Genomic DNA, 23,972 nt, shown 5'->3' on the forward strand with positions numbered 1-23,972 from the left:
CTGGGGAATGTGGCAACCTCACTTGGTTTTTCCAGCATGGGGATTTAGGCTCTGCTTTCTTAACCTGTACAAGCCTCAGGCTGCTGTCAAATCAATTGCTAATCATGATGGTAATCATCGCTCTACTGAGGCTTAAATGACAATCTTTCTTATAGTTCTGGAAAGAACATCGTTATCTTGCAACATATTCTGAAAAAAATCACATTTTCACTCTCCTGGAGAAGCCACGGGAAGTACCCAAGTGTTTTGTGGCAAGCCTTGGATGGAGTTTTCCAGGCATAAGTAGGCAACGGAGGGCAAAACCAGTCCTGAATGAATTTTAAGAATCCACGTGAGGCAGGGTACGTGCTTGATGCAAAGGAGAAATAAGCAAGGTTGCTTGAATGCGTTGCTCTCATGCTGAGCAAACTGTGTTGTTGGCCAGAAGGACTTCGGCACTCCGGGCTGCAGGTAAGTGGAGAGCAGAGTAACCCCCGCGTTGTACAGCTCCAGAGACATCGTCTTCTGTGTCCATCCTGCACAGCTGGAACTGGGCAAGAACAGGGGAAGGTCTGACACCTAGTTCTTATCTCTCTGGAGGGGAAATACTATTGTTTTCTCTTTGTTCTCCTAGTGAAATGTCAACGCATCTGTCGTTATCTCTTCTTTCACCATTTAAATGATAGGAACCAAACAGATCTGAAAATGTCTCCCGCATCTTACAGCAGTGAGCTGTGATTCACACTTCCTTTAATTCACGGCTGTGAAAAATGGGCTGGCATCCTACTGTGAATTTAAATACTCCCAACCCAGGAATAAATGGATCCCATGGCTCATTTATCTTTCAGCTATTAATTAATAGTGGTTAATTGTAGTTATGAACTGCAGCATTCCAGTCTCCAGCATCCATACATTTTATTTAATATATTCTGATTAAGGTGGAGTCAGCGAGTTGGAGAATAATTAAAACAGCTCCTCGCCATCAGCTCCTTACAAAATTTCAGCTTCCTCATGAATTCCCAAGATAATTGCATCTGCCTCTTTAGAGAGAGGATTGTTTTGGGACTGAAGCACAGCAAAACCTGTGAGAAGATCCTTCTGAACACAGCACTCATTTGCCTGTCCTTGATGTCACAGACTAACCTCTCACCACCTTTCCCAGCACTGCACTAAGTCTCCCACCTTTACTTCTATCCCTCCTTTATGCAAAGAATTAGTTGATAATGTGAGTAGGGCAATCCGTGCCTGTGAGTCTACAGTGGGAGATATTCCATGAATGGCTTCTTCTGTATGAACTTTCTGAAACCCGCTGCTACCCCAGGAAGGATGGGTCCTAGAACAGTGCTAGGAGAGTAGTTTGCTCTAGATGGATAGTATTTTCTTAATTCACAGTTCACAGTTCCTTTTTTTTTTTTTTTTAGATATGTAAAGAAAAGTTTTCTGTGCTTTATTGAGATTTCATTTATTAGTGTTGTAATAAGTAGATTTTAGGCCAATAGAAATACAAAATGTTATTTATTAGAATGGGTATTAGTGAGTTTTGGCTACAAAGCTAACCCCCCGAGTTTTATTTTGATTGTAGACCTACATTTGAGTCACTTTACGTAGCTCTAGGCAAAGTGGGGGTCCGTGAAGACTGGCAGGTGTTAAGGCACGATCCATTGCAAGCTCTAAGGACTGTTTCCTGAGAGGCTTCCTCCTGGAGGCAGCTATTGTTTGTTTAAGAAGAGCCCATATCCACTCTGCTCCCAGTGGCATCCTGAAATATAGTTGCAACACAGAATAAATGATGACTCTAAAATTGATTTGATGATAAAACTTCCTCCCGCCCCTCATAAATGCTTGTGGCTGAGCTCTGGCAGAGAGATGTCCTGTTGGAAATTGGACTTGGTTTGACTGTGCTCTGGTGGGAACCCCATGTTCAAGATAAACATGCTCGTGCTCTTTGAAGTTATTTGCTCGTCAAAAGCACAGTTACTTTGTTTGTATTATGCTTGATACTCCCGTGAGATGTAGTTCAATTTATGATAGAAAATCTTGGCAAGAGGAAGGCAGTTTAAAAAAAATAATAAAAACTTTCCCCCAAACAAAACAAAAAATCCTTTACACTGTTGGCAAGGTGGGAATATTGTCCTCAGAGTCCATCATATGTTTCTTTTCATAACATTAACAGATTTCACTTGTACTTCTACGTAGTTTATATGAAAAATCTTCCTCATGCTTCCAATACTTTTCAGTCTTTTGGGGTAAGTTACATGTGAACTCTCTGGAGATGTTAAACAAGAGACTGAAGTGTGTTGCTAAGATGGGAGTTACTTCTTTCATGATCTTTGACAGCCATTGCTGTAGGAGAAAAAATTCCCCCTGTGGCAACAATAATTTGCTCCTCCTTTGTCTGCATCCTGTAGGATGGACGTTACTGATGTACCTTTGATGGTAGCTTTTAGATGGTTTCATTTCCCTCCGTGTTTTAAAATGTCCTTATATACAAATTCTGAGCTAGGTGAAACGTGTTGCAATTAGAGCATCAGGAGGCATTAAGGAAACACAGCAGGTTGGGAGTAAGTACTGTTCCTAGTGAGGGCATCATCTATCCTCACCTGTGCTAGGGTACATGCACAAGTATTAATGACTGAAGATTTTTGAAATGTAGTTTTAAAGAGCTCATATGGTTTGTTGCAGTTTTGCACAAAAAGAGTGTGTTCTGTCCCACTGGCTCCCAGCCTTTTGGAGACGAACTTTACCTGGGAAAGTATGTCTGTCCCTTGCTTATCTTCATCTCAAGGACCCGTTAAGAGTCCCACTAAGCTTGGGTTTTGGAAACACAGTGTGGTTTACCGCCTGTATGCTGGTTCTCACAGCTGGGAGTTCACTGCACTGGCTAATCATTTTTTGATTCTAATTTACCTGGATCCTTCTGGGAACCTTCTCTTGTGAACTGTGGCATCTGCATTGCAAGAACATCATTTTCTGGGGTTGACAATTTATCATTCACAACTTAATGGAATTTGAGTTATAGGAAGTTTTGCTAGTGGTGAACCATGGTTTAAACCTTTTTTCCCCTCTGACCATAACTTGGAAAAACAAAAAAAACAAAAAAAGCAAAAAAGTTTTAGAAATAAGCCATAGAAATGAACTGCTCACTCTAAAATGTACATTTACAAGTTTTGCGCAGATATAATCACATAATGTCCAAGTGTGGCAAAGCTGTAAGTACTGGCAATTTATAGGAAGAAATGTACCATATACATAAATATTTGTATTTATATATATTATTTACAAGTGGGTAAAAATTCATTCTGAACAGTCATAGCTGAACTGAGAGAAGTTTATCATGACTTGGGACATGAACAGGAAAGCAACATAACTTATTTTTCTTATGGTGTGCTTTCTTTTTCTTTAAGAGAAGTGTTATAGTCCCCGTCTGTCTTTCTAGTCTACATTAATGATAATTGATACATCTGAAGAAGTACTGGTAAATTAAATATAATTTTAAGCTTCTGCATTGCCTCCTGAGAACCTTAAAGTAATTAGCTTTTAGTAAAGAATTAAAGGCTACCACTGTTATGAAAATGGCCATCATAGTAACGACGATAATTTTTTAAAAGGCGAGACATCTAAATCATAGAAAAGCTAAGCTCAGGATTTTCAGAGCACTTTAAGTACATCATTTTTGTGGTTGCTTGCTTTGAGATTGCTTAATGCAGTCATCTAAAATTCAAGGCTCCTAAAATCACTGCATGGAATCACTCCATCACTACATGGATTTTGCCCAAGATCACAGTGGGAGTCTGTAATAATGCTGGACCCAGAACCTTCATGCTGATTCTGACCTTGCTTAAGATAATCTTAAATCTTTTATAGTTATTAATGTCAGTAGATTTATTTTTGATACAGTGTTACTGTCACTGAGATTAAAATTCAAATTTCCCGACTTTTCATCCTCTGCTTTACCTCAGCAGAAAGTAATTCTTTCTCCATATGCTATTTTTTGGATGAGCCTTAAAATCAGATGCTTATCTCGGTCTCTTCTTTTGGCAAAAGTGAACTGGAAATCCCAGCTGGGGTTTTCTGTGGTTGTATCAGAGATGTCTCAGGAGCAGCTTTCTTCATGGTGCTTCAGTGCTGCTCGTTCTGCTCCCATTCACAATCTCAGCAAGTACAAACCAAAATTTACAGTATGGTGTTTTAGACATGAGAAAAATATTCTACCTGATTGGTTTGGTGATGGCTGAAAACATTAATACTTTAAAAATAGTGCTGAGTAGCTGGAGACACGATCACAAATGATTTTAATATTTTCTGTATGTTTACTGTTTACACAATACCAAAGGTAGAATTGTATTCAACAATATATGATGCAGCTTGTAAGTTCACACTCAGTCACTTGGCAGTCAACATAGGGCGTTATGCATAAATCTATTTTGCCTTTCTCATTCTGTCTTTTATTTCTATGTGCATTCACTGGTAGTGATGGTGCAAGGAAGCAAAGTTCAGTTGCACAGGCATTTCGGGTTTTACCTGCTTGTTCATAAAACTATCCCCTTTCAAACAGGTTTGACTTACTGCTTGCCAAGCCATGAGTTTCTCAGTTATTGTTACGGTCTTAACCATTATTCAAAATATCCTTTCATCTGTCAAGAACACCTCCTCTTGTCTATGTAAGAGAAGTGCTCAGATTTTTTTCTGTGCCTTGTAGCTGTGGTTCGGTATGAGGGAGCTGAGAGAATGTGCTACTTCTGCAAACAAACTTTATTGATGATTTAAGTGAAGGTAATATTTTAGGCTCTTTCAGAGGCAAGTCTTTACATCTTCAGCAAGGACCTCTTGAATCTTGTTTATCCTTAGGTGTTTATATTGACATATAATTGACTATGAGAAAAACCCCATGTATTCTGCTAATGGAGACAGCACTGGACAGCCCAGCTCCCTCCATGAAACTCTGTACTGTCGGGTTTGTGCCAGTGTCTCAGCTCGTTTCGCTTTGTGTGTTATCTTGGAGGGAGCTGGCTCTGAAAAGAAGAGTTGGTGGAAAAGCGTTCACTGAAAAGAACAAATGGCTGTTTCCTATATTTCTGTCCATATAGAATGATTTGGACACTGCACCTGCTGAAGCCCGTACCACAGGGAAGTACTCTTTAAAGGTGGTTGTTCTCTGATGCCGTGACCCAGAGAACAAATACAGTGTTCTTGAGTGGACACACTGTGCAGTTTCTCTTCCTTTTCCTTGTTCTGTAGTTCTTAATTTCTACGTTCATGCTTCAGTCCTGTGTTTTTATTTGCAAGTGCCACCAAACAGACCGTTGGTTTCTGCACTGTCAATGGAAATCAGGATTCATCAGTGAATCAGTAAACTCTGAGTTAAGTCAGGAGGCAGTAACAAAAAACCATCGCCCACAACTGAGCAGTTTATTAAATACGCAGCTATGAGAGGGGCTGGAGGCCTCTTAAGATCCTTTCATCAGGGTCTTCCCAGCCTTGGGTGGAGAGGCTCTCCTGTCTTCCTCTTCTGCCAGGGAGGGCAGGGGTGGCAGCGTACAGGCTCTTGTTCTGCCACCGCTGAGGGATCGGCATAAGAACCAGAGGGGCCCTCAGAAGCTGGATCCCAGGTTTTGGTGGGCTGACTAGGCTTCCTGCACCTTTCTGTGGCTTTGCAGGTTTCTGAACAAAAGTGGTGTCAGCAAATGGTGATTCTTGCTTCATGGCAACAATTGCTATGGCTCACAGGCTTTCAGGGTATGGGTTGAGGCTTTTTGCAAAACAGTAATGAAAAAAAATAATGAATATATTTTTTTTTTCTTAAAAAGGTTGTGATTCTGACCTATTCGCTTGATTGTGGAGATTAGAATTGTACTCTTGTTGCCAATACCATAATTTGTCGTCCTGGAACTTCAGCTTTTCAAATAGCTTCCCATCTGACCAAAAAGCATCCTTGCTCGCTGTCCTCCAGCGCCTGCCACAAGGCCCATCTGCTCTGGGCTGCAGTGGGAGGCTTCAGGACTGTGGTGGGGTTTGGATGCTGCGTTCATGTAGTAAAAAGGGGGAGATAGTCACAGTCTCACATTGTTACGGGCTGCCCTGTCCTGCCTCCCTCTTCCTTGTCAGTTCATTTAGCCAATTCCTTCCCTCTTAAATTACTCCCTTCTGCTTAACAGCTTTCACAACTTGTTTGCAACCACCCGCAGTCACTGTGGTTGTGTATTCTTTTCTGGGGGATATATTAGACTGTTTATTTAGGCTGAAAGCTGCTAAGGGAAGGTTTGCAACTGTGTTTTCATGCTGTCTAGCACAAACAGAGCCTCACTATTGTTTATTTCAAAATGCACTGCAATAAAAAACAATTGATGTTGTATGCATTAATCAAAAAAAGTTATAACCCAGTTGTAACTAAATCCCTTTATTAAGTTGTTGTGCCCCAAGACGCTGTGAATGGACCAGAGAAAGGCAAATGTGGCCCACAGCAACTTCAGCACATGGCACAGTAATTGCTGCTTTGAAGAGACCATTTCACCTGCTCTCTCCTCCTCGCTCATTCTCATCAGTGTCTCCACTTAAAGCTTGTACTCCAGACTCCAATCAAGCGAGCACCCAAATTCCTAGAGGTACCATTTTGCAGCAATATGAGCCTAATTGTTTCTAGATTGAATATTTTCATGGGATATCAGTTCAGTCTTCCTGGAATTAGCATGCTCACCGAAGGATTGAAGATGCTTATCGGGCCCGACAGCTTTAGTGTCAGCAGGATCATCGACAGCTCCGCGAAACTTAGCTGGGCTGGCGACAGTATTTATTTATGCGGAATGGAGACATATGGCCAGAATCATCCGCTCCCTTTCCTCAGTAATTAAAACATCTGGGAGCACAAAAGGGCTGTAAGAATAAAAAAACCCCTCTTTCTGCTAAATAAAACAGGAGCATGGTGCCTTTACATAATTGCCAAGGCTTTCTTTCGCAGTCACGGTGGGGTCTCTGGAGGACCAACCTTCTCTAATGTTTTTTGAATGTGTGACGGTCAATAGAAATGCAACTGAACTGAGCACAGCACTCAAACTTTTTATTAATACTGTATCTTACTTTATTTTCCGAAGGATGGATTTTAATGCTCCTGAGAGGAATTGGGGATTATTTAAAGAGTAGCAAAAGCATACTGAAGCCATCAGCTGTTTTACAGACCATGATTACACAGTGATAGCTTTCTCTGTCTGGAGTATTCTGTAGATATATCTTTGATAAACACTATTTCACAGAGAGCTTTGAGGTTCAAATTCAGACCAGGGCAGTATGATGACAGCTGTTATCATTTGATGGATATTCAGTACAGTGTGTAAAGTGTGTTTAATACAGTTTTACATAATTTTCAGAGATTAGGTGTCCCAAACACAAAGCCATCACAAAATGAACTAATTTTCTAACTTCTTGGCCCTTGTGAAATCCCCAGCTGAGCTGTACGCCCTCAGCCTTGCAGGGTTCGACTTTAAAGGAGAGATCTTATTTTTGATATATGACACTTTTAAATCCTAAAATTTTCATCTGCAGGGATGGGTATCCATTTTGAGAGTTACTGTTTTATTATACACAGGGCTTACACTGTGCTGCTTTGTAAAGACCTTACTTATGGCTTACTCTTATACAAACAAAAAAAAAAAAAAAAAAGAAAAAAACAAAGAAAAAGGTGGAGTAAGATCTTGATTTGAGTGGTGGTAATCACGTACCTGAATAATAACCCATCCATGTTTTTCTGGATGTGGTGAATTTACCCTCACAGTATCTCTAGTGGAAAGAATGAGAAACTGAGGCAAAGAGATGGAATAGAATTTACCCACAAACACGTAAAAAGTCTGGGGCTAACCTGGAAATTGAATCGAGCTTCTCTGAGGCTCCTCCTGGGACTGCCCTTTGTGTTTTGAAACCGCAGCTGAACAGTACGCAGTGCTTCCAGCAAGGAACCTACTAGAGGGCCGTAATAATTTTTTACGATGTTAAAATCAGTGCAAGTAAAAAAGCTGCTGCCATTGAGGAATGGTACAGCAGCCTGTTTCTCTGAAAAGTGCTTGTTTGTCAATCCCAGCCCGTGAGATTTGCACCTGTGTGTCTAGAACACATTGGGCCAGGTGAAGACTGGGCTGGCAATGAAGTGAGTAGTGCACTCACCTGTGACTGGGGCTGGGGTTCAGTCTCCTCCCTGCCTGGTTTAGAGCAGGATGCTGCCTCCTCCATAGCTGAGGTGAGAACACGAGCTCCTTATCTGTTTGCTTTTTAGTGTTTCTCTGTTTAATAACATTTGGAAGAAGTTGTGACGCTTAGGTACTTATGCCTCCAGTGCTCTGGGAAGCATCTGGCAGAGATACAGGAGCAGCTCTTGGCATCCAGAGACTCTGCTTTTTGTAACTGCTCCAAGGTAAGAACTTCTCTGCAGGCTGTTATGGGGCTGCAGTTTGTTGCTGTGTGAAGTAGCATCTCCTGCCTCTGGTCTCTCTTTTTGAACCACACGTGGCAGTGCCTGCAGTGTCTGCAGCTTGCCAGGACTTGTTCTTGTGGGGCAGGATAAGGTATGGCCCGGGGCTTGTGAAATGGCTGCCCTCTATGTTGGTGATGGACTTGATGGCTTTAATTTTAAGAAGGTTCATAAGGAAAGACATGGGATGAAATGTTAATTTGAGGAGGTGGGTAAAATGGCAGAAGAGGGGTGGTGATGAGGAGAAGAACATCAGGTTCTTTATTGGGAATTCAGGAAAAAGCAGGGAACCCCAGCAGCTGGGTGCTGCTGGTATTTCTTTTGCTCTTGACACTCACTATTGTTTCTAGCAGTACCCAAGCAAATGAGACTGGGAGCCACTGGCAGTAATATTCAGTGTAGCTTTAATATATTACTGGAAGCCTCTGCAGTACAGCACACCTGCACTAATTTAGCTCTTTGTCAATAAAATTAGCTCTTGTGGAGTGCTGTGATGTTTCCAGTAACTGAACCGGCTTGTTGACCTGGCTGGGTCGTGCCGTGCTGCATTGTGCTTTGGGCAGTACAGCTTGACTCGGAAGTGAGGCATGTGAGGAGAACAACGTGGGGAATCTATCTGTCTTTCTGACTTGTTACTCCTTCTTGAGATACTTTATGGGTTCTTCTAGCTGCAGGTAGCTAGTCCTGCAGTGTTAGCAGCTGTTGCATTTAGTAGAATACCCCAGATAATGACAAGAGGGTTTTTTTTCCTAAAGAAAACTTATCCCAATAGAGGTCCAGTCCAATATATTTATATGACACACAACTGAAGTCTTGGAAATGTCTAGCTAGCTTAAACATTCAATTAAACCCAGCCCAGTTCTAAGTATACTTCCTAATTAAAGTATTTGACATCCACACAGACATAAATATTTATGCTTGGTAGAACCTATCCCAAACAGCAAAACTAATTACTCTGACAACATGGAAAACATGAATGCTCTCCCTGTGAAGGCTCTATTATCTGCGCTAATAGCTGAAGTTTCAGCAGGTGTCATTTCACAAACTGGAAGAAGCTGTCAGCTGTGTTTGGACGAAGGCTGATACAGTGGGGGAAGGTGCCAGTTTTAGTAGGAATGGAACAAGAATTCTGCAAGCAGCACCTCAGGCCCAATTCTGCCCTCACTTTCTTAGGCTCAAAAATCTGGGCCATGCCCTCAAAGGCACTGATGTCCTGCTCTGCCCGTGCGCTGCAAGGACCCTGGCAGCGCACGCAAGCATGGCAACAGAGTGTTTTTACCTTGGGAACTGCATGAGAGTATTTGGTGGGTTACATGTTGCTGCCTCACATGCTGTGGCCAGCACCCCCAGCCAGATGTGTGTTCTGCTTCCGTGTTTTCTGGCTTCCTAACAAATCCCAAAACCATCCAGTCCCTAATAAATTCCAGTGTTATCAACCCATAATTCCTGCAACCCCACAGTCTAGTACAGACAAGCACTTAGCAAAATATTTAATGGCTGTGTTTTGCTGCTTGCTTTGGAAGATGTAGTTGCTGGCATGAGTGGAGTTCTTAATTTATAGCATTAGTTAATTTGCCCTGGAGACTTGGGATCCTAAACTGTCCTAATTCTGTGGTTTAGGCCCTATCAAATGGCATAATGAGGGTGATCATGATTTAGCATTCTTCTGTCTGGCGTAAACAAGGAATCTTGGATTTAGAAAGACCCCAGTGTTCAAACAAAACACCAAGTCTCAGAAGAAGGATTTGGAACCAAGATGTATGCAAGATTAGGTGTTTCTGCTTTGTTTATCAGCCTTTGTTTAACCCCATGTCTTTATTTCCCCCTGTGTTTTCACTGTTAAAAATGGGATTAAGGAATAAACCCAAAGCTGGAGACATCTCATAGAACAGAAAACACTTGCATTTATTTTATTTATTTAGCAATGGACATCTATTTTTAAAAGTCAATAATCACTCGCGTCCCCGCTTCCCAGCAGGCAGAACACTGGTCATAAATAGTGTAATAGATTTGGTGCCAGGTGAGCATCTACATATTTTTTCCATTTACCTCCCTTTGTGCTGGTGATTTTCCAGGATCCCAGGCAACCAACTCTCTTACCACCCTCCCCTTTGCTCCTGCTGCCACCCCTGTATCCCACCTGCCTCGGCTGTTCCCTGCGGAAATACCCCGACCTCTCACATCAGTAGGAGAACACACGCCGTCCACAGCACCGCTGGTTCAAAGCAGGGCTGGGGCGAGGTGTGAGGCAGGGATGCTCTTCAGGGAACATTCTAGTCGTGCGTCTTTTCCCCAGGCAGACCTCCGTTTGAAAGAACACAGTGTATAAACATCTCCACAGGGGTCTATCAGAGTGCGAGGGGTAGGATGGAGAAACCCGCGCTGGCTTACCACAGGCAGCGTTTATAGGGCTTGTTCCTCGGGAGAGGAGCCCGTATTTGCGCTCCGTGGCTGTGTCGCTGGTTAGTGTTAACATTGCTTCTGAGGGCATAGGGGGAATTGTAGTAAATCTTCCAAGAATGGAGAGCTAGTTTCATCTTGTTTGACACATTGTTTCCTGATAAGAGCTGCTGGGAAAATACTTCAGTTTTCTTGTCAGACCAAGCTGGCTGAGTTGCTGGGGAGGCTCTGAATCCACAAGGTCCTGAAAAAGAAATCTAAACAGCCAGGCTGTGCTGGGAGTAAACAGTGAACTGCAAAATGGCTGGACACCAGGGGCAGCTTTCTGAAATACAGGCAAACATAAAAAATGTATGGAAATGTCTTTCTGGCTCTGCCTGACAAAGAAAGGTGAAGCTTTTCATTTTCTCCCCGATTCTTGGTCTATGCCTGTTGCTGGTTCCCCCCAGCTGTGCCTCTGTGTGGGCTGCAGCACGCAGGTGGGGCTGGGTGATGCTGGCTGAAATGTGCAGTAGCCAAAACCTACATACACAGGACTTGTTCACGTGGGGAAGCTTTGGAGAGTGAAGGTGACTCCAATGATGCTGTGTAGTTTAAGGCCAAAAAGAAAAAGGACACGAAACCGCTGCAGGGATGTGCTTTTCCTTTTCACTGAAAGGGGTTTTTGTTCACTGCAGCTTAGCCCTGCTGGAAATCTGTTCCTTATGTTGCAGTTGGTGTTCCCATGCATCCCAGATTATCTGATGATCCCAGTGATGTTTCTTGGAATCACAGTCTGTATTGCAAATAACGTTGTTCTGAAAGTGTGCGTGCCAGCAAACATGGAGGCTTTTGTTCCGAAACCCCCAAAGTCTGGATAATTCCTGTGCTCTTTTTGTGTGCGTGAAGATAAACCTCAGACTAGTTCTTGGTGGAAAACCCACACTAAAACTTTGTCAACCTATGCTGCAAACCACAGGCCGTGCATGGGCTCAACATGACTTGATTGCTAGTTTTTGCCTAAAGTTCTTTCAGAGTCTGAAATTCAAGGGTTGCAAGCTCAGATAAAATAAAACAGACTTCCCATGAACAACAGTGAACCAAAGCCACTTATTTTCAGCAAAACTCACACTGGGTTGTGTTCAGCCCTGAACTTCACTGACTCCAGTGGAGGTAGAACATTTGCTGTGACACTATTGTGGATGTTTATTTTTTGGCACCTCTGAAAATCCAGCCATGTGCACAGGTGTCTAATAAGGATTTTCCACCTGAACTGAAAAGTATTTCCTGTATATCCAGCATGAAAAAAAAGTCAAAACACGAGTGCAGAGATGGGTACGTTTGTATCGTCTTATCTGTGTGTGGCAGGAAATACATCTACATGTACCTTCATACTCTGAACGTTCCTTTTCAATCTGAATTTCTTCTTGCAAGAAAGGATAAACACTTGTGAAAGAGCACACTTGACAGACACACACAGTGACAAACTTTTTAAAAATACATGTCCCTAATTTTCTGAGCAGCTGTTTAAAACTAGATACATGTCAAAAATTACTCCAGTGATGTCAGCTCAGCCTTTTGCATTTTTCACTACCTGTCCCTGGGCAAATTTTGATCCATCGCCCTGCACAATCAGAGATGCATTCCTTCTACAAATTAAAGTAGTTAAACAAAATGGGAGCTTGAATAAAAACATTTATGAATTAGCTATGAAGTTCTTTAAACATGTTTGCTGCTGTGTGGTTGTTTTTTTTTTTTTTTTTTTATTGCAGCTCTAAATGTTTAATTTGGAGATTTCAACAGCAGACACAGCTAAGGATTCTGATGGGGCTGCTGCAGCACAGCCTCCTGTCTGTCAAATGGACAGTGCTCCCCGAAAAAGCAACCCAGATTCCCCAAAAGACATTTATGTCAAATTGATGATGAGCTTGGCTGGCATCTTGGAACTATCTTGAGATGACAAGATTAACCCTCAAATGGCCTGGGAGGCAAAGGGCATGCCATTTGAAAAGAGGGGCACACAAATGACTTGCCAGATGGAAAAAGCTGCCAGGCTCAGCTAAATGCAAGTCTGTTATCATGAATGGTAACTTCAAAACTGGGAGGGGGGATGAAATTAATTGTGTTGGCTCTCAGTCTTTTTACTTGAGGGGTGGTGGTGTGTTTTGTTTGTTTTTTAAATATATTTGCTATGAAAATAACCACCGTGGAGTGCTTCGTGGAAGTTATGGGCTGTGTAGCATTTTTTCAGGCAGTATGTTGGGAGGTCCCAAGCATCATCTTGCTTTTCTCCCTAACTGGAAAAATCCTTCATAGCAGGCACTTGGTGCTACTGTAGTGCTATCAGATACTAATGAGCCACCTTAAAAATTCAACAGTAGGTCCTTAATGTTTCCCTGGAGGGTGAAAAAAAAATGAACATGAAAGACAACTGCCCTGATAGTGAAGGGAGAGCTGTTGGCTGCGTCCGAATCTGTGTGCTAATTGCTGCTACCACGGTGTCAGCAATGTGACTCCTGGAGTGGAAAGAGCTGTTTCCTCCACTGGTGTGTACTGGTGGGTCTCTGCTCCTGTTGGTGGAGCAAGATTTATTTACAGTAGAGGAAGAGCTGACCTTCGTAAATCGTAAACAGTCCTTGACAGGAATATGTACCTGTGGCCTTGTCAGCTCTGGGAGGTTTGTTGGTGTTGGTCTGCTGGTAATACTGGCAAAGCTTCTCCAGCAAAGCCAGCGAAATCTTGGCCTTCCTGGCCTTGCGTTCCACCTCTCCTATCGCAGTAAGAAACCTGAAAAGCCATCTGACCAAAAGTGAATTTTACTGTTCTGATTGTGCCCGTGGCACAGGCGATGTTGGTTAGAAATTGCGTGTGGCTGTATTCCGGAGTGGCCGCGTTCCCAGCAGAGTTGTGCATCGTAGGCATGACTTGATGTGTGTAATACCACTGCCGCTGGGAGGTAACTGGCTGTCTCAGTGAATTTAGCTTTATTCCCAAGGCACACAAATGTTTCTAGAGCCATGAAAAACCCATACGTTCTGGCCCTAAATAGCTGACCCCTCTCTCTTTTAAACATATTTTTAGGTCTGATAAAGATGTAGACTGAGGCGAAGATTTTGGGTTTCCTCTCATGTCTTTATTTGAAAATAGCCTTTTGAACCCAAATGTAAATTGTGTGCATGGCTTATATTGCTAGTGGTGGTGTGAGAGCATTAGAGCCCCCTGTGCTTTCCTCTGCTTCTTGGGAATTAATCAAAGCCTGTTCAAAAATTCTGTAAGGGACCAAAAGAGATATTTAACAGTGGATAAACACTGAGAGTGTTTTATTCCTAAAAATGAGGAATAAATTGCTTAGAAATAGTCACTAAAAATATAAAAAGTATTTAATACCTATTACGCAGAAGCTGATGGACCTCAAGGCACTTTATTAACAATTAAGGATTATAGCTCCCACATACTGTTGTGATTGATAGGAGTGTCTCCGTGTACAGATGTGAAATGCTAATGGAGGCTTCAGCAGAAGAGTTAGGACTCCCCTGGGGATTTATCACATTGCTTTGGACTGGTGAGAAGCAGAAGTTAGCAGCAAGTTGCAAAGGCCGTTGTATTTCCTTGCCTGCTGTATATTCTCATTTAGGGGACAACAGTTTTATTGAAGAGAATGAAGAGAAAGTGGACCCTGAAAATACAAGCTTTTATGAAAAAAATGCATTTAGAAAAATCTGAGGATATCTGAAGGCCAGGCGGGAACTTCTAAAAGTAGAAACCTACTGTTTACAGGTTTTGTTTGGGGTTGCAGGCTGAGACCAGGCTTTAACAGGATTTAAAACTGGAAGGTGGGATAGTAAATGCAGCTCTGCAGCTGAGAAGGGCTCTCTGAAGGCTGCGGAGAGCCAGTCTTACAGCCTGCGTGATGCCCCGGAGAATCGTAGCTGCGACTGCGATCCAGGGGATGAATACCAGCCATCGAAGATAAATGCTTCCTATCGGTCTGTTCGCTAGGCTCATAAATACAGGTGACCAGCATATTAGCCTTTGCTCCAGCTCTGTGTGAGGACATCCACCATCTTTGGGTTTGTCTGTCATTAATATCTCAAAGTTCTAAACTGGCACAGACCACAGTGGTTTACAGCAAGCGAATTAGATCAATTAATTTCCAAAGCAAACCTAATGGGCATTTTAGAAGAGGATTTAATGTCTCATTTACTCTCTATAGCTATCTTGTTAAATGCCAATTAAGTATTTAAATATTTCTTACAACCTTAATGAATTACAGTGTAGTAAGTAATAAATGATCACTAGTTTTTGCTAACGTGCTGAAGTCTGCTGTTAACTTTAGAAAGCGAACATTAAATTTTTCTAGCACACTTGTTTGTGCCAGCGAAAGAATAATCTTTAATAACTGGATAATATTTAGGTAAAATAACTGGCAGAATACAGACTTTTTTGTCCAGTAGGACAATATCAACAAGGAAAATTTGAGATTACCCTTAAGGGTCATATATTTGAACAAGGTTTTTTTTAACTCGTTTTTACTCCTAAATTGTGCAAATACTTGTGTTTCTTCCAGTTAGTTGCTGATATCGTTAACTCCATTTTCACGTGCAATTGCATGGCTAAACTGAAAATCTGGCCCCACATTTGTTCAAACTGATGAAAGCAGTGTTGTGGAATTTAAGAGGGCAGTAGTATGGGTATCCTTTTCCAGGTGTACTTGGTGCCTTCCAAAATCATTGGTCGTTTTTAATTTTATTTGCAGTGTGCCATGACAGAATATATATGAGCATGCAGGCACAAATAAAATACTTGCAGGTGATTTCCCTCCCCCTTGCCTTTATATTTGGGTTCCAACCTTTCCTTCTATTATTTGTGAACCATACACAAACATCAAGGAGGTGATTTTTAATCATTCCTTTCTGTTACCTTCAAAAATAAAGAAATCTTCCTTGCCCTGGACTAACTGGTATCTGTCAGGATAAGAGTTGCATAAACCCGCAAAATCATGCGAACAGGGTCAGGTGGGGTGAGGCAAAGGACGGGACTTTCACATGCCTGTGAATAACCCACGGAATAAACCACCAGCTGCACTGTTTCTGCAGTGACATGCTGCTGTTGTGTGTTAGACCTATTGCAACTGGGCATCTTTGCAGTGAAAGATGTTTCAGTCTTTTGAAGCCAACCCAGGACTTGGCCCCTCTGAAGTGAGCATGAATAACTCTTCACAATGTGCTCCCTAAAGTTAGAAGAGACACCATGGCTGCTATCCCCAAACAGTCTCAGTTTTCCAGCAGGATGAAGCATCATGCTTGGTACCAGGTTTTTAAAGAGTGCTCCAGCACCTGAACTCGGTGGACGAGTTTCCCTGGGTTGTGCCAAGCTGTCAGGGTGGTGGGAGCTCTGCCAGGCACTCAGCATCTTACAGGCATGCCTACAGTGTTGTGTTCCTACCTGACTGATGTTACAAAAACTGGCTTCTGGGGTTTTTTTTATGCTCTGTTCCCAGACTAGGGGCTTTTCAGAGTATTCTTCTGGTATCATTGCTACGCAGTGTCTGTCTACACTGTGTGAAAGAGAATGCAAAGGGATTTCATCTCCTACGCTGTATAAAAGAGAATACAAAGGTATATTAAGACTTTTTTTTTTTTTTTTTAAGCCAGATCCTCCCTATTTCTGTCAGCAATTAGTTTATTCTTAAAAGAAAGGAGGAAAACAGAAAAAGCAGTGCACAAGCACTCAAACTGTGCAGCTCCCTAAGTGCTTTTTTCCAATTTATGAAACAAACAAAACAAAAAAAAATACCCTCCGAAGTTAAACTAATATGAAACAGCCCCAGCATTTGAACTTGTCGCACGAAGCTGGTTTAAATTTTAATGTGAGTTCTGGAGTAGATTTGTGTAAGGCAAGGTAAAGCAAGTCCCATGAAATATTGATTCTGTACATTTTCTTATGAATTTTTATACTCCAATTTAGTAAATTTTTCATCTCGCCTGCACTTAGAGGTTGCCTATAAAGTTGTTACTACCAATTGTATTAACTGTTGTAAATAAATCGTCTTGGTTTGGGCTATTTGTATGAACATGGGCCGACAGGACCTGGTTTTGTTTGAGCTGTGGCATGTTATGGCCTTAGTCTGAAAGGGCTAAAATGGGATTATCAAAATTTAAAATCTGTCATGGCACATGCAAAACCTATAAACACCTGCCAGAGACAGGCATCTTCCTTTTCTGTTTCCTGCCTGGGTCAGATAAAGCAGCATGGAGGGCTCTCCAATGGAAAGGTTCTTTTCTGTTTCATTTTTCAGAAGAAAATGGTGTGGTGGGGGGTGGTGCAGTCCTTCTACCTGTAGATCAATCTGTCAAAGATGCTGATAAAAATGGTAAAGGTTTATACCACTTTGGGAATAGCTTGGGTTTGCAAAACAGTGTTTTCTTTCAGATGCCATCTGCAAGGGGACATTGGAACACCTAATTTGAGGAAAGCCTGTAAGTAAAGATGTTTCATTTGGCAGCTTCAAGCATGTAAATCCCAGTTCTCTCTCTACCTAGAGCTTTATCTCGAGCTCCGATGAATACCCTCCATCACATCTAGCTTAGATGTCCATGCTGCCTCCTCGCCTGTAGCTATAACCTATTAAGTGGGTAGGTAGGCAAGACGCTGTTCTGCTACTTTGTGCGTCTATCAAACACAGTGAAGCACAGGTTTTCTGATGCCTTTCCTTTCAAAGTACTTCAACTTTGAAAATACCATGTAACATTCAGCTGAATAAGCTTGATGATTTCTATGAGGTATGCCATTGGTAAGGTTGACTGCCTAACTGTTAATAGGAACACAGCGCGAGAGGGACTCAAGGTGTTTAAATGATTTACTTTATTAATCTTGACCTAATTTCCGAGGAATGCTGATACTGTTACTGTTTATTTGTGTTTTTAATCCCCGCCCCTTTTCTGTTAAGACTGACTTGGCAAGTTTCAGCAACGTAACCTTCCAGGTTGAGGTTGGCCGAGTCTGAACTCTGTTGTGGACACAAGTGTGGGCTGTGCACTGTTACACGTTGTGTCATAATGCGCAACAATTGTTTGATGAGGTCCTGACATGGAGAAAGTTTTTGCATGTGTTTAAACCCTGTAGTCTTGGGTAGTGCTTAAATAAGTCCTTAAAGCAAGTATATGCTTCAGTGCTCTTCTGAAGATGGATGACATGAGTGTGGCTTACTATGGTTGATGTATAAATAAGAACAGATGTTTTTTCCACATTCCAGTTAATAGTAATTAAACTCTAATTTATTATTTTATTCAGAATAAATCTCCATTATATTTCTGGTTTTGTAAATATTCTGAAACAATGCTTTTTGAGACAGTCATGAATATTTGGGCTACTTTGAAATGAGCGTTATGTTAATTTGAGAACAAAGCATACCAGGTGCCCTTTTCCTGAATCTCTGTTGTCTTTGTATAATTTTCCAATCATTTTTTAGTTCACCTACCTATAAATAAATATTGTAAGTTTATTTTTACTATATCCCTAAGCATAACTTGTTTCAGAAAATAATCCTGTTAATAAAACAGATTCTTTAAGTGTTTGGAGATAACACCAAGACAATGCATAACTGATGGAAATTCACTTGAAATGTCCAAATAATACCCTGACTGTCCCTCTCCCGTCCTGGCTTAGTGCTGCTCAGAAAGCAGCTACATTCCATTGTTTGTGTGCTGCTTGTAGGTTCGCTTGCTAATTGCATTTAAAGTGCTTTTTCTTTTTTGAATTCAGAATAGCAATAGTATTCAAAGAAAAAACTCAAATATTTTTCGAAAGGAGCAGTGCCTCATTAGTTAAATGGCTTTCTGTAATAATCACCTCATACTCAGTTTAATTTGCCCTATGTAGCTGGAGCTGACCTTTCAGCTGTCTGTATATTTTAAGTGTTTATATAAACAGCAAAGGATCCCGTTAATTACAGAGCCTTCCTCCCATTCAGCAAGGCGATGTCCGGCCTTCTCTGATTGCGAACACGATAGGAGAAGCTGCTGGGAGACAGGAAGGGGCTTGCAGAAAGGGAAAACGGTGGGAGGGAGGGAGGCAGGCATGTGGGAGCGAGCCCTTCCATAAGGAAAAGTGAAACGGAGCAGGGTGTGCAAGCAGTCTGGCACTGGGATCTCAGAAGCTGCGAAAGGGATATGTGTAATCGCAGAGCTTCATTCTCTCCCTCCGTTGAGGGTACCGGGGTTGGATCACCAAAAGGCTTGGGGCTAAAGTTCTTACCAGATGTCAGGATTCGGTGTTGTATGGTATTCCCCAGGCTGTACCGGGGAACCAGCAGACCGATGGGCCAAGGACTGATCCAGTTCTTTTTACCCAGACCCTCCCTTCCCCCCCCCCCCCCTCCTTGTGTTGCTGCTGTCCCCCGTGCTGCTGATGAGCTGGAGAGGTGCTTGTCCTCTCCTTGCAGGTCTTGGTGCTTTGAAATCTGCCATCCCTTCGCCGTGACAGAGCGTAGTTGTTTGTTCGGCTTTGTGATTTCATGTAGAGAGAGCAGGGCTCAGTTTGGGGTGCCTTTTCTCAAGGGACTCAGTTTTTTTGCATAAAAATAAAAGGAGTATCACTACAGAAAGAAAATGAGGTTGCCAGTAAACCTTTATGTGAGGGTCAGCATCTGCGTTTCCTTAGAGTGCAGTATCGAAGTTGGAAAGGAAAACTAATTGTAGAAGAAAAATAAAAAAAAAGATGTTCAGTTTTTCCTTTGTATTTAGTTTTACAACCCTGATTAGCATTGGTTGTACTAAGTTTCCATGCTAGTCAGCTTCAATGTAGATATGATGTTGGAATGACGGTGACAGTGTTTTGTTTTACTGCTTAGGATGGATGGCAGCCCTGTCTGGAGCTATAACATTTGTAGAATCTCAGATGTGACTTTTCTACTACAAATCTGTATATTACTGATTCTCTCTCTTTTTAAATTTTTTTTTAATTTTCCAAATATGCAAGTAAAATCCTGTTGTTTGATTGGAACTGACAAAGTATAACTCATCAGTTACATGTGAAAGCTTTTTGAGTGCAGCTAGAAACCAGTATTACATGAGGTTCACATATTTAGACTTGAACATATATGGCAGTAACCATATATTTAAGTTTTTAAAAGCCATTTAGTCATAATGGTATTCTCAATCTAAAAATCTTTCTTTCTAATAGCTGCTAAATCTATAATTTTCAAATACTGTACATGCAAACTACTAAGATGTAGGCACAGCTAGTTAATCTGTAAATAATGTATCGGAGAAGAGGGGATGGTTAAATGCGGGAAGAAAACCTTGCACATATTGGGCTGAATTTTTAATAAGTTGGCTATAAAGGCTTGTCCTTCTGGCTGTGATGTGCCTGGTGTCATAATTCAGAATCTCTCTGGTAAATGAAGCTGAGGGGTAGCTCTGGTCACACAGGGACCTGTTGTTCGGACATCAGCTAACCAGGCATTCCACTACTCACGTATGGTTAAATACCATTAATATAAGTACTTTTATCAACTGGGGAAGTAAAAACTCAGAAAACTATGTGTTTTGATAGGAAAACGTTGAATTTTTAAATGTGTGTTCCCTCATTTTGCATTTGTGGTACAACTGGAAGCATGGATAGTTAAGTACTGCTTTGTGTGTTTAAGTCAAATAATGAAATAGCTAAATATAAACTCCTAATGTAGGCATCGGCTTTGGCATCTATCTGCTGATTTGCTGAGTTTCCTTAACTCCTCATAACTCACTCCGAAAAGACTTGAATGTCAGGTGCTAGAAAGTTCAGCAGAGAGCAAGGTTAGACCCAAGGGCCCAGCGTTTTCCGAGAGAGGAGCAAATTAAGTTCACCCTTCAACCCTCCACTCTGGGAATCTGCTGCTCCTCTAAACCTGTTTTAGCTGTAGTCCTCACAAGTCTGCCAAACAGAAAGCAGAAACATTTCAGTATATATTTCTCCTGGAAGCAGGCGGTGTCAAGAAATGCAATTTTGTTAGATGACCACATTAGCCTTGAACTTTTCAGACAAATCTAAATGAAGAGAAGGAGTTTATTCTGGCTTCTAGAAACTGAGCCCTGTGGGGCATCGGTTCAAATTTTTAAATGTTCACATCAAATCAGATAATGGTATCCACCCCCTCAAAAGCTCGGCGGGTGGAGAGGAAAAGAACATACCAGTAAGCACATGCAATCCTTCAGAGTTCATTATACAGCAAGTGTGTTTCAAAGGACCTTGAGAGCATGTTTCCAAGGGAGGGGTGAGGTCGATGCTTGGATGGGAGAAGCCAATTGAAATCAATGGGAATTGATTTAGAGTCCGGGGGCACTGTGTTAAAATCTCCAGTCTTACGATATAGCTTCATGAATATTAACAGGAGCGGGATCAATACACAGCTGATTTTCAGATGTACAGCTGGCTCCTTTTCGTCTGTAGATTAAAGAAATGGCAATCTTTCTTTCTTTAGATAAGATTGAGAATTTAAAAAAAAAAAAAAAAAGACTTCTGATTTTAGATCCCATTCTCCAGGACTGTTTGATAAGGCTTATGATATTTCCCTACTTTTATTAAGTGTGTGTTTTCCTAGTTACCTTGATCACTGGTGTCTGTTTCAAGGATTTCACCTAAATATAGCAAAGGGGGTTGCTCTCGGGGAACTGAGGTGGCTCTTATACACAATTACAAGCCCCTAGGTTTGGGGACACGCTGTGTGCCAGCCCTGCCCACCTGCCAGCAGACGGCTGCCCCTCGCTGATGGCAGCCAGCGCCTTCCTCGCTCGCATTACCTCCTTCGCAGAAAGTCACCAAGCGCTGCAAAATGCTCTGCTGCAGCTAATCTATAGCAGGCCTGCTACAGATTATATATCTATCCGAATGTACAACCCGCCAGTCTGGGAGCCCCAGTGCCCAACATCACCCGCTTGGAAGAGCTCCGCAAGGTTCAAAGGCAGAAACCTGTGTTGCCGCTGTGTGTGTAACACATCAGCTGAGCCATCGCAGTCTCGGATGCTGCCTGAGCTGTGAAAGTGAAATCAGGCTTGATAAAGTTCTCCCTTAACAAAGGATGCACGGTATTTGGAACATCCTGAACGTTTTTGGTTTTGTTTTGAAAATGCGGGTCAGGATTCAGATTTGGCAGCTTGTCCTGACTTCCTTAAGGAGGTGAACAAATGCCCCAGGTCCAACCAGCCTACCTAAAAACTCTGGGAACATTTTGGGCTCCTCTCTACAGCAGACAGATTTCTGCATGCTAGCTGCCTAATAACAAAGAATCACATCTTGTTCTTTTTATTAATAAAAATAATTTAAGAAAACAACAACAAAACAAAACCCAAACAAAAAAAACCTCCCATCAAACAAACAAACAAACAAAAGCCACCAAAAAACTTCCTCTAAATGGAGAAGGATTTGATTTCACTCTGATAAACTTGGTTTCGCTGTGTTACCGGGGTGTCAGCCCGGGGGCAGCCTGCCTTGGCTGAGCGGTGCTCGGGGGGCAGCAGCCACACTTGCTCCTCTGGCGTTGCCAGGACTGTGTAACTTCAGCAGCAGATTTGGAGGTCTTGCCATGGGGTTTCCTTTTTGTACTCTCAGCACGAATGATTTGGGTGCTTAGAACTGTGAGATAGGAGGGGATAAGACCCTCCTGTACAGAGTAAATGGGGGCAATTCCAGTGTTTTATTGGCAGTGTCCCGTCCGGCACATCCCGTGCTCGGGCAGAGGCAGCTACTGTTGGCTCTGGCTGCAAATATCTTGTGCAGCCTGAAGTGTTTTATAAGGACTGATCATTTGTTGTCTTGTAGCACCAGAAAACATGCTCAGGCTGTGCTTTTCCTTGTATCTGAACAACATAAACGCAAACGATGATCTGTAGCATTTACAGAGAAAAGGAAAAAATGGGGGGGAAAAGCCAGAATGTCCTAAATCTCCCTTTGCCAAGGGACCGTGGTGGATTGGGTAGTGTTTTTTTTTTGTTGTTTTTTTTTTTTTTTTTTTACTTGAAGCAATGATAATTAAAGTGCATATCTACTTAAGCAGTTTAGAAAATTGTTCTCTAACGTGTGGAAGGTATTTTTCATGCCTGTTGCTCAAATAGTGCTTCTGAGGCTGTCGGGTTTCAGGTGGATCTGTAAATGATGGATCTGAAGCACTGAGGGCTTCTCCCAAGCTCTCTGGAGTGAAAGGGAGGGAACAGCCAAAGAGCTGTTTTAGTAGCTTAATTTTTGCCTGAACCACCTTTCTAAATACATTGCAAAATACCCATAGAAAGCTGAGTACATCTTAGGACTTACAGATTTAGTGCTATTCCCTGTGGTAACTTTAAGTAGTATCTGTCAAACTTTATATCAGAAGATCATTGAAAATGTTTGGTTTGTTACGGTTTTATCACTGTGGCTAGTGATAAAGATGTACACAATGCGAGATATGCTCCTTATCTCTGGCATCAGGGACTGGAGTAAGTTGCTGGGGTTCAGCAGTTCATCATAGAGCCTGTGCATGCTACGGGTGGTGTGATGCACTTCAGGAACATAGGGTGGCAAGGGCTGCTGTATCCTCATGCTGCCAAGCTGTTCCTGGTTCCTCTAAACCAGTGTTTATTCCAAAAGTGACAAAGTTATCCCTGTGCTGAACTCTGGTGGTCGCTTGCACCTCTAAAGGCATTGGTATCTTTGCATGTTTGTTTTGCATGTAAGGGAGTGCAGGTTTTGGGACAGTTTGCTTATTTTTTCGCTGAATTCTGCAAAACTGGACTGTGGAGGCTGAGCTGATGCTTGTGATGGGTGGAAAAAATAAAGCTTGAAAAATTAGGAACACTAAAAAATTATTCCTGTAAATTTTTTTTTAAAGGTCTACAGAACAGTTTTTGAACTAGAAAAATGGTGTGGAGGAAGGCAGTGTGCACAATGCACTAAAAAATGGGGTAAACTTGGAGACTTTGTCTTTCTATACATTATTCATTGCGGCTAGTGAAAGGCAACTTGGCTTCTCTTGTGTTTTTGACGGCCAATTGGAAATGGTGAAAATGTTTGTAACTTCTATTGTATTTTTTCCTAATTAGACAAGGCAAATAGTTTATGAAGAGCAAGGACAGAATTAATGATGGGCTCTTGCTCATCACAGCTGTGCTCTGAATGCCTGACAGAGCTGCTTTATGGCATATAA

General features: G+C 41.9%; 1 protein-coding gene across 1 annotated transcript in view; it reads left to right on the forward strand.

Moving 5' to 3' along the window:
• The window catches only part of LOC308071089 (uncharacterized protein), a 356,490-nt gene that overhangs the window by 259,107 nt on the left and 73,411 nt on the right, over window positions 1-23,972 (forward strand). The gene's annotated exons all lie outside the window — the stretch shown is intronic.

Source organism: Falco punctatus (assembly GCF_963210335.1).
Source record: "Falco punctatus genome assembly, chromosome: 10".
Taxonomy (NCBI): domain Eukaryota; kingdom Metazoa; phylum Chordata; class Aves; order Falconiformes; family Falconidae; genus Falco; species Falco punctatus.